General features: G+C 35.7%; 1 protein-coding gene across 1 annotated transcript in view; it reads left to right on the top strand.

Annotated features, from left to right (window-relative positions):
* Positions 1-244: 244 nt before the first annotated feature.
* Positions 245-19861, top strand: part of LOC149422371 (uncharacterized) — a 280175-nt gene continuing 260558 nt past the window's right edge. Inside the window, exon 1 of the mRNA XM_089633760.1 lies at positions 245-1158. The gene's annotated coding sequence lies outside the window, so the exon portion shown is untranslated. The remainder of the gene's footprint in view (positions 1159-19861) is intronic.

Consider the following 19861-nt stretch of genomic DNA (forward strand, 5'->3'; position numbering starts at 1 on the left):
TTCTGTGTGTCCCTTTTGGTGAGTGTTTTGGTTTTCTTTGGGGGGTGATCGGTTGGGCGCCAGTAATAATGTAGGCTTGTTTAAGGCACTCTGCGCAGGTCAGGTGAACAGCGGAATGCGCCGGCGCAGTTACCTCGTTTCTAAAATCATCCCTAGCTTGTTCCGTACTTATATCACATTGCCGACGTTTCCACAGCCTCCCGAACCTTTAGTTTAGTTCCCGGCCGCCGGTCGAGGCGGCAGCTACGTCGGTCACACGTCCCGCCATCTTGGATTATAAAAAGCGCGGTAAATAAATAAAATATGATGTTAAAAGTGTAAAACAATGACAGAATTGGATAAAACGGCGCGCTCGAGAACTCACATTTCGGTGATTGATACAAATAGCGTGGATGTAACGCCGGTACCACATGCCTCCAGTGATAAGCGAATGTATAAAATGAAAAAAATATTCCACAGATCTGCAAAATGTCAAAGATTGTGCCGTCTTAAATAATAGGATCAATAAAACTCATTACTTTTGATTGTAAAATATACTTTTGAGGCTATGTAAGTCGAGTTAATCAGATAAGGTGATTATTAATTTAATTTGAGGGGACTTCTCTCAATTTCAAGTGGAGTATTTCGAACTGCTATCGCTCAATTGAAGAGCATGCCATTTGTATGAATTTTATATGAACCTTCTCAATATTAAAGGTCATTATTGCATGAGTGTGAAAAACGTGTGTTCCTTTAAATGCGGTGAAGGTCATTTTAACATTGAGAACCGTCCTTTCATTATAATATGTAGTAAAATATTAGAAAAATAACCCCAATTAAAAATGTATAAATAAAAATTCTTAAAAATTAATACAAATAATAATTTTAAAAAATTCCAAAAAGAGACTTGCAGGCATTAAAAGGACCTTTTTAACAATTTTGACAAAAGTGTAATGGATGTTTCGCGTAAAAACAAAAAAAAACTTGCCGTAAATTTTCTATTCGGGTCGTTAAGTCAATTTTACGGTGTAATAAAACTTGTTTCCGTTCCTTTCAATTTGGGACATGATGAAGGGATGATGTGATTTGGCAGAGGGAAAAACGCAAGGAAAGTTAACAAGTTTTCGGGAAAGGGCACATGGGGCCCGTTCTGGTATGGATTCTACCGATGCGCTGATGGTAAGTTTTATACAAAATTACATAATATTACATTATTTTATAAATATTACATTGAAATTGAAATGTAACGCCGCCGCTCATGACTCCTCTAACTGTATGTGAATTGGTAGGTTTTACCAATTTTCAAATTTTGGGTAGTTTGAAATATTCTGGGTTAATCAACAAAAAATATTTTCGTGAAAATATAAATTTTTAGGCTTTCTTCCTTATAATATATATAAACGTTAAACCGTTTTCAAACGACGATATTTAAAAACGATAGAACATTACACATTTTATCCTTTTTTCTTACGACTGCATATAAATATAACATCGCTTGGTTTGTGCATGAATGATATTTTTGAACATTCAAACCTACAAATTATGTTATTGGAGTGGTATGTATTATTTATTAGCCTGCCTGTGTGGCCGCAAGGAGTGCCAGTATTTATGCACGTTATATGTGTGTATGCTACCAATGCAGTGCAAACCTTGGAAAGGAAAATAAATTCGACGTTCATTAAATATGCTATTTTAAAGGTCGTGCATTGAGATTGAATTTTATTATTTTACAGCAAGCTTGTCCACAGACAGAAAAAAAAGATTTTAATATTAAAACATAATAGCATATTTTTTGAAAAGAAATATTAATTTTACTTCAATAAGAAACACCCTTTCTTTGAGAAAACTAAATATTTTCCTTGTACCGCTATGAAATTAGAACTAAATCTGTTTCTATTCTAGTATCCTCCCACTTACGTATCCAAAAACTCAATATATAGTAAAACGTAGGTAAAATAATAAAAGTTGTACGAAAATAGAAATATAAATCCAGAAAAAATAAATAAAAAAGGATTTTTTTATTCTCAGTAACATTTTTTCGTTTGAGTTTATTTTACTCTCGGGTATCACGATCACGAAAATTCTTACCGTTCAATAAATATTTTTTTCTCACGAAAACTTTATTCTTTCTTTTTCCGGAGCACTACTCTTTACTACTAAATTTGATAAGTATGCGCTAAACAAACACATTTGTCCTTTAGGGCATTTGTTATCTTTGGGGATACCATTTTTAAGGAGGAAGGAGATGAAATTCTGGGAAGCAAAAAGGTATGGGAGGTGTGTAGGAACCCGGAAATGTATGAATCTATACCACCCACTTTGGTATAATTGGTGGGCAGACGCGTCCACTGTTAATACCTGGACAAAATACACCCCATGAACCTGAGAACTCCTGCTAAATCACCAAACTAGCGAACCATTTGGGCTGACCTATCGCAGAGGTGTTGGTTATCGAATAAGTGGTTTTCTGAGCGGCAGTACACATACCCACCTCCAAAATTGTTTTTTTTTTTTTAAAGAAACACAAACATTCCCGGGTTACTAATAACCTAACAATATTTGAAAATCTCCTACCTGAAGCTGAAAATGTTGCTTGTGTTGTGATGGAGGACTTAGCCAGCCGAGGAATTGAACACACTTCGCCTGGGTGGGACCCAAACGCGATGTCAACTCGGCCACCGACTTGTAAATGTAACTCTAATCCACTCAGACAAAATAAAACCTATTTGGACAGTCCTAATTTTATATTGACGTATAAATGTAATAAATAAATCCCGTAAAATACGGAATCTTATTTTTACAATGTTTAAAATTAATAAAATAGTAGGTCAAATGAAATTCTATATATTTATTTGAACGTTTACGAAAACCTACGAAAAGACATTGTACATCTTTCTAACATTTCTTGATTTGTGTAGAGATATGATTCAGCAGCTCATTTCATGCCTATACATAAACTTCGTATCTAAAATAAGCCAGATTACAGCAAAACAGCATTATTTGTACAACGAAATTCTATAAATTGCTTGAAATCTGCTGTTCCACATCTAGCCTGCTACATAACGCCATATTGATTATTCTAAAAACATGCAGTCGGGTCGTGGGGCTATAATTGAGCCAATGTCAGAGAACAGTGGACATTGTTGGCTTGACGTATTTGTTGATCAAAGATTAAAAGCCAGGTTAAACCGTCGAACCTCTGAGGCCTCGATTATTTCCGAACCCTCATCAGCGTTTTCAGGCTTTACGTCAGTGCCACGTTAACACGGCCAATTCAACATTTAAAAATCGGTTTAATTTAAGGCTTTACTTGAATTTTTTGCGTGAGGTTAAAACGGGAGACTAGATCTCAAAAATATAACCAATTATAGATTTCCTCCATTTGTCAAGAGATGAACAGAATTATATAAATAAAAAAATAATATTATAATATAATAAGAAGATGGAAGAAGAATGTAGGTACAAACACATGTCTTTTTTATATTTATTCAGCTCCCAATTAAAAATGTTCACCTTTGATATAATGTTATTGTAATTACTACATATTCTATTCAAGGGAGAATTGTGCTTTCTGTCTGTTGTACATTGATCGACTTTGATTAGGACGGAAGAGCGTGTGGAGCGCGCAGGTACATTAAGACGAGACAATGCCCTAAAATAAAGCCAGAATCTTAACGACGTAAGTGAAGCAGCCGTGCACAAAAATATACGACGCCCGGCTCTAGTGTATTGGACAGACCTGCAGTTGAATTTGACCTATCAAATCTTAAAAATAAAGTGACATAAGAGATAAGTTCGTGTAAAAACAATATTCGTCCAGCGGTCCGGCGTAATGGACCGACCTACGGTCAACTTTTCACTAAAAGGCATAGAAAATCTCCGTGGGGTTTATTTTAGTTTTTTCGGAAGTTACTAATTCACCGTCTAAAAAAGTAAACTTTGGTGTTTACCGCTGAATGTATAGTTGAAAAACGTTTTACGTAAACTATTTTAGTGAGAAAGTCCTATTTTAATTGATCTTAAATATAAATAATTTACATCCGGAGGCATCCATCTAGAGATATTTGAGATTTTAGTAATACGTTCATCAGAAATGATTATAATGTGAATATTATTTAGCAATTCCGCGCATTGAATATTACACAGGAATGATACATCTATTTGATGCCTTCGTGAATTCAATAAATCAATGTTAAAGTAATAAGGCTTTGTATAGTTATTAAATCTTAAAAATAACCTGTATATAACAAAGATGGTCCAAGAATTTATTTTGATTATGTCACAAGACCGAATGAGATTTTGAGGCATATTTGAGGATTCGATTCTAGCATTCTACCAAATTAGCATTTTTTAAATTTATTTTATTACAACCAAAAAAAACGTTGACATTACAAAAGTATTTGTTTAGCTGTCGAAAATCTAACTGGTTAACTATGTAACCATCCCGCCATATCCTTAAAGCGGTACATAGGCAAAGAGAATGGAACGTCAGACAACTTTTTTGGCATACTCTGTGGTTCTTTCAAATTTTCATATTGTTTCATGTCTCATATACACACACTAATTCAAATATTTCAACACTTGGCATTATCACACATATGTTATGCATTCTCCTGGCATGACCAAATCATCTAAGCATTCCTTTCTAAGTTATGCTTATTACGATTACATTAGCTTTGTGGTATTTTCGGATTTTTAATTTTTTTTTTTTATTTAACGGCAATATAAAGTAAAAAAGATTCAATATTAAGTAAAATGAAAATATAAAGTGATGTAGTTTGTTCTCAGTCCTCCTCACTAGGTATTCCTGTTCTGAGGCGGACTGTAGTGTGTTGTATTTGTGTTGATCATGATTTCTTCATCTTCTAATTTGTTAGTTCCCACAAAATATAAAATAAATTAAGCAAAAAGTATTTATGTAAGTTTTTAGATTCTCACGGCCAAAAGCATTTTTGTTGTTTGTTTTTGGGGTGTTATGCCGTGTTGCGCTAACTCCTTCTTTAGCCGACGTTTCGGACAGCGTTGCAGTGTCCATCATCAGGGCAGATCCGGTAGATCCGAAGATGTGTCACATCTTCGGATCTACCGGATCTGCCCTGATGATGGACACTGCAACGCTGTCCGAAACGTCGGCTAAAGAAGGAGTTAGCGCAACACGGCATAACACCCCAAAAACAAACAACAAAAAAAGTATTTATGTTTGTTGTCTGTAGGTTGCGTTGGGGTTACTTCATAAATTTAATGATTTCCTTATCTTAATGTTTAGTTAGCCATAATTTGATGTCTTTTTTAAAACTTTTCTATATCCATGGTGTTTTTAATTTCAATAGGAAGGGCATTATATAATTTTATAAAATGGAAATAGTGGTTTTTCTGGCCGAAAGATGTATTTAATTTTGGAATGTTTAGTAGATTTGAGGATTTCGTCCTTGTAGTGTAGGTGTGTCGTTCAGCAAAGTACTCACAGTTTTCTTTAAAATTGAGTAGTTCATTTTTTGAGTATCCTCTCATTGGTTTTATTGAAGTACATATTTTTGTCAGCCACAATCCAAAAGGATCGTCAATTCATTGAATTTAGTAATCTTTATCATTCTGTTACTTCCATACTTGGAGTTGGTATTGAAATTGTGAACATAGAATCATTTGAAGCCTAGTTGAAGGTCCAACCGCTTTCCCACCCTGTTATAAAATAACATATGATTTACTCCTTTAAGGCGCACTAGAATAGTCAATTTTTTTAAATGAAACGAACTCACATTTACGCAAAAACTATCCTAGATCCTTAAATGTCCTTGCACAGAATCAATGAATAACATGTATTATACGTGGATGATGAATTAGTATGGGTTTATATTCTGGTGAACAGTAATGAAATTTCAGCAAAAAAAGAACAGCGACTTGGAAGAAAATCACATTTATAGTTGGAATAATGTGTATAATGTGAATAATGTATAAAAATCACGTGTCTATTTTACGTGTTTGTACACACTAATCTCAAAAACCGCCCAACCGATTTCAATGAAATTTTGTGAATGTGTATATTTGGTTTCAGTTTAAAAAATACAGGATAGTTATGGACAAGAAAAAAATTTGATTTATTTTTTGTAGTCGAATATCTCATCCAAAAATATATACAACCACATATTTTGAGTTCAATGCATTGAAGGCGGTCTGTGGCAGGATAACGTCGTATATTATACAATGCATTCCAAATGGTTGATTTAAATTCTAACTGGTTTCAAATCTTAATATATAAAAATTAATATCGCTGAAAATTTCATAGTTTGTTGTTATTAGTGCAAGGACTGTTTAGGAATACTTAACGCAATATATCTGCATCGTTACGAAAGTCGAAAGCATGTATTAAATCAATCACTTATTATGAAAACAAGTGGAAACTTTGTGAATTGTTCTTCTATATTCTACATTGTGAATGTAATCTTACACAAAAATAGATATATGACATTTTTTAGGAAGCCTTCTTGGTCACGCTAGTGATTTTATACAATATCTGATCGTATACTGAAAAAAACTTTTATAGCGTTCAGCACTTTTTTGGTACTTTTCCAGTGTATATTTTAGCTGTGGTGATAGAACAGAGGTGTCACTAATGTCCGTCCAAGTCATTAAACCCCACAGCCCCAAATCGACCACACTCATTCCATATTGTTATTCGAAGAATTCACGACGTAAAAAAAATACCGTAATGAATACGTAACTCTGCCAAACATTAGATTTGGAGACTTGCCATTTTCCGAAACGTGATTCATATACACGTATGAAACATATTTGTAAGGGAGTAAATTTAACGAGTTTTGACAGCCAGTAATGTCTTACAATAGACAATAAAGAATGCTGGAAGGCAGAATAAGTTTGTGGTGGATTTTATATGGAATCGTGTGAGATTTATGAAAAATATGAAGCTGAAACGTAAAAAAATGATTATATAATGCGATGAAGAATTTTATTCGGAGTGAAATAAAAATATGCTTTTATGATGTATTTCTACTAACTTACTAACTAACTAACCATCACGCCGTTTCGCCGCAGGGGTAGGCAGAGAGGACGGACCGCCAAACAACTCGGTCTTGGCACACGCTCCTTGTCTCATTCACATTCATACATCGTCTCATACATACTCTTTTATTATTCTGACTCTTTACGTGGCCCGACTCGAGTATCTGATTCACTTGATCGTGCCATGTCTTCCTCGGGCGTCGCCGACTTGTATTTCTATTTAACTGTATTAGTGGCGTGGCTTGACCTTTCAATCGATTTTTCCAAATACGGCAATATTTGGTAGGTAATTGAACATTTTCAAAATAAACAATATTAAAGATACTAAGTAAGAAATATTGTAAGATGTAACCCATTAATTGATTGCCACATAAACAAAAACCTTTAAGGTATTCATATTTTTAGGAATCTTGGAAAGTATTTTCCTGATTGTAAGCCCATTTTCCTCATCAGATCGGGTATCCATTGCTTCGAAGAGATCCTTTCAGGCTCTACTTCGGTGGCTTTGTGGTGGACCAGGACGTTTCGGATTAACATAATATCTAAATAATTCACATACCTATGTCTAGAAACAACCAGTGATGGAAACATGCAAATACATCATGGCATTAGCTCTGTTCCTCTGTCCCTTAGTTTCTCACTAGATTTGAAAAGATAGGGAGTACCATGTATATTTTTAAATGTTTAATTGCAAGAAAACACATAATATTATGTACTGTAAGCATGTCATCAGTTCTGTTCTTACAACTATTTCATTAATTGTGAAAAGAATATAGCTTAATCTGAAGTACGCAAGTTCTTTGAAAACGTTACATACAAAAAATATACCGAAAATTTGTATGTCTTTTTGCAGAATACGTTTTTTGTATTAAAGCCATCTAATTATTTTAGTGATTGATTTTTGGGGTATTGTGCAGTGTTCTTTAGCCAACGATTTCGATAGCATTGTCCAAAACGATGGCCAAAGAAGTTAAATCACTATAATACTTTTAGACGTGAAAATCTCAAACCGTATCAATCTAATTATTGTTATGTTTTTGTTGAAAACTTTGTTTAACTTTATTAAATCTAATTATTGATATAATTTTTGTAGATTCTTTGTTTGACCAAAAGTAATCTATTTTTTTAAGATAACGTTGTTTGACTTTAAGCATTCAAATAAATGCGGGGGTCCCACGAGGATCTGTGCTGTCATGTGTGCCAATTCATTGTCACGCTGACGACAACACCGTTCACGAGGGTTATCTTTTTGACAACTTCCCTTCCTCTTATGATGTCCGTGTAGCTCGGGAAGTTTTGAGATAAACAGTCGACCACCACCTCGAGACGGTTCGTGCCTGGGATAAGGCCGACCTGGTCAGTTTCAACGTCTCAATATCCCAAGCGTCTGATTTCGGCAAAGGGGGAGATCAATGACTGTCTGGTGCAATTTTATGGAAGCACAGATGCATAAAGTGTATCAGACAGGCTTAAGTATCGCGGCTCTATAGAAGTAAAATAATTAAAAAAATGACTATATTTGAATTCCAAGAAACTGGGCGCCTTTTATAGGGCTAGAAGATTCTTCATTATTAACCATCTACACACCCTATAAAAATATCAAGTGCGCCCATCAAATGAATTTGGAAACCACCTCTGGGCTGGAGCCCCACAATACTTGATTCTGTGCAAAGGAGGGCAGTCTGTCTGATGGTCAATCCATTGTTAACAGACTGATTGCCATCTCTAATGCACAGACGAAATATGGGCATGCTGAGTCTATCCTACAGATATTTTAATGGATCCTGTTCTAAGGAGCCAGCAACATTGATCTCTGGTGAATCGGTTCAACACCCGTTCATAGTTGAAGTTGGCTTCTTGAGAACGGGCCGCTTCTTCGAATTTTTTTGTGTAAGACGGCTTGTATGTGGAACGAGCTACCGGCATACAGGAATACAGCCCCTTCCTTAACCCGCCTTACAACACTGCCCAACAGGGTGGAGACATAACTCCACTACACGGAGTAGGGCGATCGTGTGAGGTGTCACATAAAAAATTACTTGTATGATTTTTGTAGATAACTTTATTTGATATTAAGCCCTCGCTATGTAACAGTGACTAGCAAAAGTGATAGTTTTTCAACCGCAACCGGAGCTGATAAAGCCATAGAATCATTCCCTGCGCTAACACTACGGTCTCATTATGGTAGATAGACGACCTGTTAACATTACTATATCGTATTTTGAATCTCCACCATACACATTCATTGTAAGGTTAACGTTCTGTATTTTTGACTGTGACCTAGTTTGATTGTTTGTTGGCATGCAAGCCGATTTGTCAATACTTTTCGGATGAATAAGCTAATATTTGTTGCCAGAATTATTTAAAATGAGCAGTGAAATTTTCATAAGAGTACTGTTTGGCCAATCTTTATTCAAGGAACATATACTTCAATAACGTTTTTATTTACCTGCTATCCTGTATTTTTTAAATAATTATTTTCACTGTTCATCAGCCATTAACCCCAAGCTTCATAGGATAGACATTTTCACTAAAGATAACTCGTAAAGAAATGGTAGTTAGTTTCAAAAATACCCTTTGAGTATCGTTCAATAATAACTCGACTCGGCCGAATACAGACCGTGAGCCTTACCCACTCACTCAGATTTCTTAATTAATAAATATAGTTTAGTAATGCAATAGAAGTTCAAAATGGCAAACTAAAAAATATTAAGTTCATATATTTGGTTAAGCACTCGTTAAGGTCACAAATCATATGTTTCACACATTATACGGGTTAAATAATTTAAAGAATAACCTCTAAACATGACTTTATAATTAATACTGGGAAATAAATAATTTATTTCAACATCAATTTGTAAGAATAAAGCCCTCCAGGTTGAAGCATTTCAAAGCCATGTTTAAATACTAGATAATTGAACAAATCATGGAATCACTCGAGAAACCTTCAGATGAAATGATTGAAGACATTTAAACTGGAGATGTTTAATTGCCAACTCAAACAAATCATTACAAATAATTGTTATTGCTAATAGAAAATAATGCTTGAAATAAAAAAAAAAGATTCAAAAAAATTATATTATTAATATTTATAAAATTATTTGTAGGTTTAAAATAAGCCGACATAGCATAATGGTTAGTCCACCAGACCGGCAATCGGAAGGCTGAGGATTCAATTCCCAACGGCAGCATTTATTTTTTATCGGAAGATTTTTTAAAAATTTATATGGGTGTTTCAGGCTAATAATTAATTGTTGTTTATAAAAATAATTAATTATCCACTTTGAGCCAACGCGATTGTAAATCTTCTTTGGTGTTATTAAAACACAGATTTATAGTAGGTACTCACCATCATAAAACAATTAAAATCTCGTTTGCTACTTGATTCAAAAATGATTTGGAATATTTGAACATTGGCGTGTTCTGCTTCGAGATTATCACATGACATGGAAAATTTATTTTTCCTGTTAAATTTTTTTTTCGTCTCTTACCCTTTGGTTTATTATTTGTACTAAAAGTCGTTATTTTATGTTTTTAAATTATTTTTATATTTAAGATTAAAAAAAAATCTTTTTATGTAAAATCGTGTTATTTTTTTTTTTTGCCTAGGAAAAATAGTGTTTAACACACCCGATACCTGAGAACGTTTACAAAAACACAAGAACACAAGAACAAGTACTTTTATCAAAGGCCATTCTTCTCTTGGACAGCTTTTGATTAAACTTTTACAAATCTCTCCACCCCAAGAAGAAGACGTAGGGTTTCAAAATTGAAAGATGTAGATAAAGGATGTTTAACTAATCAGATTTACAAAGATATTAATTAAATTTTTAGCCACCTTTATTCTAATTTTACGTCTTTTATCAAAGCGAATCAAAATAATTTAACATTTCGAGTTTTAACTTGATACATATACAAATATTTATAAAATAATTGTAATCACATTACTAAATAACAAGCATTTGAAATTTCTCTGCTAATACTAAAATATGTTTAATAAAGCACAGTGCACCGAAGCAAGTGCAGTGAAGTTTTCAATGTAATTTGTTCCGACGGATCTCAGTTGCAGCATCACACTTTAGTACAAAGACGTTAATCCTAGAAGGATGAAGTCTCGGGTAAGTGTCGCTTAGTGTTAATATTGCTAAGTGTTTTGCAGAGCATTCATCACACCTTAAACATTAAAGGAGTAAAGCATGAGATGAATGAAATCGAGTCATTATCACTACAGGTAATTTAACCCTAGAAGACTTATCATATTTTATACGAAAATTAATAATTTATCAACTTGACTTACACTACTACCAACCCTCACGAAGTGCAGATTTTGTTTGTAAAAATTTCAAACGTGTGATATTTTATAAAAATAAAGTATAAAAAAAACTCATTTGTAGTATTTAAAAAAAAATTGTTAACAGGATATAACTTTTCGAGATAAAAATTATTAGCAGTTATAAAACGTACAAATTATTATTTTGTGGTACAATTATAATGTAACTTGTGTTCTCCGTAGATTGGACCAACTAAGGTTATGAGGGCATTCGTTAGAGATATTAGTTTTAAGAATGGCATATTTCCATCTTGTAAGAATGCCAAGGTTATACCTCTTTTCAAAGGCGGGGGTCGAAATAGTGTTAATTATTTAATATTTTAATAAGTAATTTACCATAAAATTTTAACACATGTCACCTACATGTTAACTATATTATATTATAACTCAGCTTAGTAGATACCCATTATTTCTAGAAACTTATTTATGCTAAATACATTTATATTGCAATTTTGTTCTCTCGATATTTTATTTTTGCGTTACATTTATTATTTAATATTTTTTTAAATATCACTTTGCAGAAAACTCAAATAAACAATTAACAATAAAACAATACACATTATAAACAATTTCAATTTGTAGTAATTTCAACCTCAACACAGGCTTGTGAAAAAATCAAATATAAGCTTTTATATAATGTAAAGAAATCATTTACAATAAAACAATACACAATATTTGCTCGGGCCAGTTATTGTTGCATAGTATTTGGTTCTGTTGTTTCCCACCCGCGTTCCGCACCTTTTACCTACATGAGTCAGTTGTTTAAGTAACCGCGCCGCAAGTGCAACCGCTTTCCGCATAACCTATCTTGAGTTATTAAAACCACCGCGCCGCGCTGTAAATGGCAAATGTCATACTGCAAAATATCGCCGTGAAATAGTGCATAAAAATAGCAATCTATAACGCATTGAACCATTTCGCAATTCTAATATCACTATTCCTTTTCCTTGACCTCCTCCAATACTAACAATTACCCCCACCGGTGATTAAAGCAGAGCAAAGTGGAAGGTGCCGACAGTTTGGAGATATTGGTAAGTCAATCAAACAATATCACAAAATACCGCAATTACAGTCCATTCACGCCGCAACATTTGGTCCTATTCGAACCGCATTATTTAAATTGAGAATTACATTTTGGTAATTCTAGAACCATATTTGTTCCTATTCAATCGCAAATCGCATTCATTTTGTGTAAGAATTCAGTTAGCAATACTCGCCCGCTATTTGAAATTACATGCCTAGGTATAGGTACTCTTTGATATCTTGGGTAATTAAATTATTTATCGATGTTGTTGTAGCAAATTTATTCGGTGCAAATCGCAAAGATATTACAGCGTAATATATATTCGTCTATATGTATTAATGCCAACCTAAGTACGTACGTAAACATCGCTTGAGTTTATGGCACAATATATTTAATTATTTGGAAAATAACTTCTCCACTATAATTCGTCAGTACAAATTGTCGCCCAGTACACTTGTGTTTCTTGCGCATTATTGAAGTGAAACTTCTTTAGGCGCGTAATGGATTTTCGGGGACGGAGTAAAACCGAGTCAGGATCGACACGAAAATGCGGGTACCCCCACCACCGCTCACCGTTCACTGTCCTTCTCTCACCATATGCGCTTGTTGAGGTGGGGGAGCCGCTCACGAACGTTCTCTCTCTTCTCTTCTTTCCTCTCTCTCAGACACCAGCGAACTGCGCCACGCCAAGCATCAGCTGCTTGGTTAGTATACTGCGTCGTGAGTGTAATACGAGTGAAATACGTAATTGATTGTGGTTCATACGGTTTGGTACAGAATTTCAGTGTTAAAAATGAGTAGTGACGAGATAGAGGTGATGAACACATCAGTGGCACAAGAGGAAATATCCTATCAAATCCATGCTTCGTCGTTGAATTATTTAACCTCTAATTTTCAAACTAACCTAAGAGAGAAAATAGAGATGATGAAATGAAAATAGAGAGAGAGGAATACTAGAAGTTTCACTTCTGTCTTGCGTAGGCTTGACACACCCACTTTTTTTTATAAATAATTAAACTTTTAGTTTGCAAATAATTCTAAAAATGGAAGACAAACTAAAAAGACAATTAGTTTTACTAAAAGGTAAAAGAGATATTATTCTAAAAAGGGTTCAAAATTTAGTTTTGCTTGCAAATAATTTGCCAATTAATTTCGAAGCGTCACGCTCAGGTGAAGCATTTATGTCTGAATCTGAAAGTATTTTAGAAATTAAAAATAAATTTGAATTAATTATTGATCAAATTAACGAGAATACTCTTACGTCAGACCCGAATTCCGAACCAGATTATTCAAGCTGGGAACAGTTTGAAGAATTATACACACGTATTATTCGCGCACGAAATAATTTAAAACCAAATTTAGCTACAAAACCGCAAACATCTACATCTGCGTGTGCTGCTACGACTAATAATAATAATTTTATTAAGTTACCCGCTATAGAATTACCTACGTTTGATGGACGGATGAAAAATTGGCACCTATTTTATGAAACATTCAAAACAAATGTTCATTTAAATTCACAACTATCCGATTCGCAACGCGTACAATATTTAATTGGAAAATTAACTGGAACCGCGAAAAATGTTACGTCAGGTTTAGTGCCAACTGGAGACACATATAAAATAATCTGGGATACGCTAGTCAATAAATATCAAGATAAGCGATCTCTTGCCACTTATTATCTGAATAACATATTTCATTCAAAAACCGTAGCTCACAACGCAAACAATCTGACAGTTTTTATAGAAAAATATTCAGCATCTATCGCCGCACTAAAACAATTGGGAATAGAAGACCTTTCGGATTTTATATTACTACAATGCGCTTTGCAGAAGTTAGAGTCGCAAACTGCACAAGCATTTGAGCTCTCAGTTCGAGAAATTGAGATTCCCACCTGCAAGCAATTGGTGTCGTTTGTGCAAGATCAGGTCAAAATTCTGCAACGAACTTCAACAACTCGTGGACCTAACACCGCCAACACACATTCAACCAGTTCCGGTGGAACTGGTCGCACAGCTCAACTCCGCACACATCATACTTACACGAGTACGCAATCAAAATGCCTTTATTGTCAAAATGAGAACCACACGCAACTGTACACTTGTACACAATTTTTAAAATTATCACCAAAGGAAAGGTTTTCCTTCGCAAAGGAAAAATCTTTGTGTTTTAATTGCTTGAACCCGCAACATACATCTACAAAATGTAAATCAAAAGGCACTTGTCATAAGTGTCATGGCAAGCACCATACTTTTCTTCATTTTGATAAACCCAGTCAAGCAAACGCCTCCACATCCAATGGAGAAACTCAACCTAACGATGCAGAACCGCCGATATGTACTATGTCAGCAACCACGCGACAAGGGGCAACCACTGAAGTTCTTGCTACCGCCAAAGTTCACACTGTTGATCGAAACGGTGAAGAGAATACCGTCCGCTGTCTTCTAGACCCAGGCTCACAAAAACATTATATAACTTCACAATGTTGTGAAAAATTAGGCCTGGCAGTCAGTTCAGGAACGCGCTTCGCAGTCCAGGGTTTAGGTGGCAAAACGCAATCAATAAGAGGAAGTGTCACATTGACAATTCAATCTAGGATTGATCCCTACTTCAAATACTCCATAACCGCTCTAGTTTTAGAAAAAAATTACCGCTCATTTACCTACTTGCAAGGTGGACTTGACGTCATATAAATTTATAAATGTTCCGCTGGCAGACGACACCTGGGCAATGCCAGGCCCAATCGATTTGCTAATTGGCGTCAGTCTGTTCTCTCAACTGTTGCTACCAAATAAGATAATCACCCCCGGTTTTCCAGTCGCGATTCAAACCACATTAGGTTATGTTTTTATGGGTGACGCCCCAGTAAATTCTCAACCAAACACCGCATTAACTTTCTGCGCTACGCACGAAATTGAGAACTTAATGCAAAAATTCTGGGAAATCGAAGATATTGGTTCGGAACCAGTTCACAGTCTCGAAGAAAAAGAAGCTGAAGACATTTTTAAAGGCACCACAACTCGCCTCGAGGACGGTTCTTATGAATTGGCTTTGCCATTCAAAAGCAACCCTTGTGACTTAGGTGATTCATTGCAAGCTGCGCAAAATCGGTTTTATGCACTAGAAAGAAAATTTAATCATCTGCCAGAACTAAAACCGCTTTATGATGAAGTGATAAGAGAACATATTCATAAAGGTTATCTGTCCCAGGTGGAAGCCTTACCGTCAGAAAACGCATACTACATCCCGCATCACGCAGTTAGGCGTGAAGATAAAATGACAACAAAGGTGAGAGTGGTTCTGGACGCAAGCGCAAAGACAAAAACTGGTTTATCTTTGAACGATATTTTACACACGGGACCAAGCCTACAGAATGAGTTATTTTGCATTCTTCTGAATTTACGCCTTTTTCCTATCGCAATATCCGCAGACGTTCGTCAAATGTATTTATGTATAAATGTTCGCAAAGAAGATCGTCGTTATCAACGAATTTTATATAGATTCGATCCGCAAAAGCCGCTTCAGGCTTACCAATACAATCGCGTAACATTCGGTCTTAAATGTAGTCTGTTCTTAGCCCTTCGAGCAATCAAACAATTAATGTTAGATGAAGGCGCTCGCTTCCCTCTTGCAAAGGATATTATTAATAGAGATGTTTATGTAGACGACATCGCTAGCTCTGCTTTAAATGAGCAAGAAGCTATCCGCGCGGCTGAAGAGTTGATTGAGCTCTTCCAGTCAGGAGGTTTTCAACTCGCTAAGTGGGCATCCAATTCCAGCACAGTTTTAGAAAACGTTCCTTTGGAACTTCGCCTGTCGCAAAGTGTAACTTTCGATAATGATGCATCGCTAAAAATCCTTGGGCTACGATGGCATCCTTCGGATGACATTTTCGCATTTGAAGTTACTCCAGACAATCGAACTTGTACGAAACGCAATATTTTATCATCTGTCGCTAGACTCTTTGACGTGATGGGTCTGGTAGCACCTATAATTGTACAAGCCAAGCTTCTAATAAAGGAGCTGTGGAATTTGAAAATCGATTGGGACGAAATCCCACCCGCAAGGATATCACAACAGTGGCAGCAGTTCAACGCGGAATTGCCGTCAATATTGTCGATTCGTATTCCACATCATATAGGAGTCACGGAAGGATGCACGTTAATACTTGTTGGATTTGCGGATGCCAGCGAAAAAGCATATGGAGGAGTGGTATACGCTCATGTGACCACTCCTGATAACCGAATTAAGGTTCAATTAGTTTGCGCAAAATCAAAGGTAGCGCCGCTAAAAATCGTCTCGTTAGCACGCCTAGAATTATGCGCTGCATTATTGTTATCGCACCTGTTAAAAAAGGTAATTGATAATTACTCCGCTAGGTTTACTATTCATTCAACATTTGCCTTTTCTGATTCGACTGTAACTTTAAGTTGGATTCATTCATCACCTCACCGCTGGCAAACCTTTGTTGCCAATCGTGTAGCAAAAATACACGAAAATTTAAACAGTAGTCATTTTTATCATGTCGCAGGTGCTGATAACCCTAGCGACTGCCTGTCAAGAGGTATGCTACCATCGCAATTGATAGCAAATGACATTTGGTGGAATGGTCCAAAATGGCTTTGCCAGCCGCATTTCGAGTGGCCGATTTCACCATTTAAGCACGCAAATTCAGAACAGTTACCGGAATTGAAACCCAATCAGTATGAACAGCCAACTACTTTTGGCTTGTGCTCTCGTGTAGCTGATCCACCCGAAATGAAACCTAAAACCGATAATCGCCTCAAGACAATCGTGTCACATTTATTATGCACATTGGCTTCTCGCATTCATTCGTGGTCGAAATTGATTCGAATTGTCATTTACGTGTTTCGCTTCATTAGGAAATTGCCGCGTAAATTTGAGTTAAGCCATATTGACATTGCAGAAATCGCTATTATAAAGGCAGTTCAGCAAGTACATTTTTCCGATGATATGAAGTCAGTGAACGACGGCAAGAAAGTACGGCAAGTTCTTGCTAAATTAAATCCATTTATTCAGGACGGTCTCCTAAGAGTAGGAGGCAGATTGAGAAACGCCGAACTCGAATTTGATAGTCGTCATCCTATTTTATTACCCGCTCATGATCATATAGTTGATTTAATAGTAGATTATTACCACACTAAGAACTTGCATACGGGACCCACCTTACTTATGTCTCTGTTGAGGCAAAGGTTTTGGATACTTTCTTCGCGCAATTTGATTCGGAAACGCGTGCATCAGTGCAATACATGCTTTAAAGTCAATCCCAAACCGCAATTCCCAATAATGGGAGATTTACCCGCTTGCCGTGTCCGCGAAGCTAAGGCCTTTCTGCACACGGGGGTCGACTACGCTGGGCCGCTTCAAATAATCCCGCATAGACGTCGGGGTGTTAGAAGCCAAAAGGCATACATTTGCTTATTTATCTGTCTGGTGACCCGCGCGGTTCACATTGAACTCGCTTCAGACCTCTCGACTGAAGTCTTTCTCAACGCGTTCAAACGTTTTCTATCCCGTCGGGGGCCTGTAAATGTAATGTATTCTGATAATGGGACAAATTTCGTAGGAGCTAAATCGCATTTGAAGGCTTTATTCGAACTTTTAGAGTCACCGGACTACAAGAAAGAATTCTCAGAAAATTTGTTGGAAAACCGTATCGAGTGGAAGATGAATCCTCCACAAGCACCCCACTTCGGTGGGATCTGGGAGAGTAACATTAAGTGCATTAAATGTTACTTAAATAAAGTTGTGGGTACATTTCTTCTCACGTACGAAGAGATGCAAACGGTTCTTCATCAGATTGAAGCTATTCTAAATTCACGCCCATTATCAGTGCTCAGCGTTACCGATGTTTCGGCTCCATTGCCTTTAACACCCGCGCATTTTTTAACGCTCACTCCATTACAATCTTTACCCGCTGCTGATTTGTCAGATGCGCCAGTAAATTTGCTGCAACGAAAACATCTTGTCGATCGTCTCGTCCAGACTTTCTGGAATCGATGGCGAATGGAGTATCTGAACACGCTGCAATCGCGTCAGAAATGGAATACAAATTCGAATCCAATAACGAAAGGCACCGTGGTAATAATTAAGAGTGACAATATCGCACCACTACAATGGCCTATTGGCGTAGTGGTAAACGTCCACCCCGGCGTAGATGGGGTGATCCGCGTTGCGGACGTTAAGACTAACTCCGGAACATATCGCAGGGCAGTCGTTAAGCTCTGTCCCCTGCCTACACAATAATATTAACGTTATCTTAGATTTAGTTAATTTAGAATTTAGTTCTACCGCGGGTTCAGTATTGTTTATTGAATCCTTTCATAACGTGTTTTTGTTTTTCATTTTTTTTCTTTTGTTGTATTAGTTACTTTGACCATTGGTCAAGGCGGGGGGCATGCTCGGGCCAGTTATTGTTGCATAGTATTTGGTTCTGTTGTTTCCCACCCACGTTCCGCACCTTTTACCTACATGAGTCAGTTGTTTAAGTAACCGCGCCGCAAGTGCAACCGCTTTCCGCATAACCTATCTTGAGTTATTAAAACCACCGCGCCGCGCTGTAAATGGCAAATGTCATACTGCAAAATATCGCCGTGAAATAGTGCATAAAAATAGCAATCTATAACGCATTGAACCATTTCGCAATTCTAATATCACTATTCCTTTTCCTTGACCTCCTCCAATACTAACAATTACCCCCACCGGTGATTAAAGCAGAGCAAAGTGGAAGGTGCCGACAGTTTGGAGATATTGGTAAGTCAATCAAACAATATCACAAAATACCGCAATTACAGTCCATTCACGCCGCAACAATATTCAATAAAATTAAAATTACAAAAGAAAAATAGAATAAAAAAATTCAATTCAACAATTGTTTAAGGAAAAGAAGTTAAATAATTTACAATTCAATATATAAGCAAGATAGCAGAATAATATTAAAATCCCAAAATTTAATACCAAACATATTCAAAATACCTATCTCTATTAAGGTATAACTTATTTTAACAACCTTCCTTTAAATCTAAAAATTAACGTAAATATTCATGAATTTTAGCTAAAATTGAAAAATTATGTTAGACTACCATAAAAGTCCACATAACTGTTGTTATTTTAAAAAAATCTTAAAATACACCATTGATAAATCTTGTGTTTTTCTTACTTATGTTATTATTTACAATATTTTATTAATTACTTATTTGATTTTTTATAATTGAGCTAGAATTCCCTCACCAAACACAAGAGCCTTGTCTCTTTATGGCAAGAAAAGTCTATTTTTGTTCTACATTATAATACTGTATTACATGGAAACATTGTATATTTACTGTAAAAAATGCAAATATTAAATTTAATAAATGTACGTGTATTTCTCCACATTTACAACGCTTATAAAAAAATACGAATTTAAATATTAATTAAAAAAAGATTTATCTACCTAAAAATTTGACTTGTTTTACTTAAAGACGTAATTTATGCAATTTAGTTTGACTCGT

The sequence above is a fragment of the Hesperophylax consimilis genome, chromosome 7 (assembly GCF_061612785.1).
Source record: "Hesperophylax consimilis isolate HC1 chromosome 7, BYU_Hcon_1.0, whole genome shotgun sequence".
Taxonomy (NCBI): Eukaryota; Metazoa; Arthropoda; class Insecta; order Trichoptera; family Limnephilidae; genus Hesperophylax; species Hesperophylax consimilis.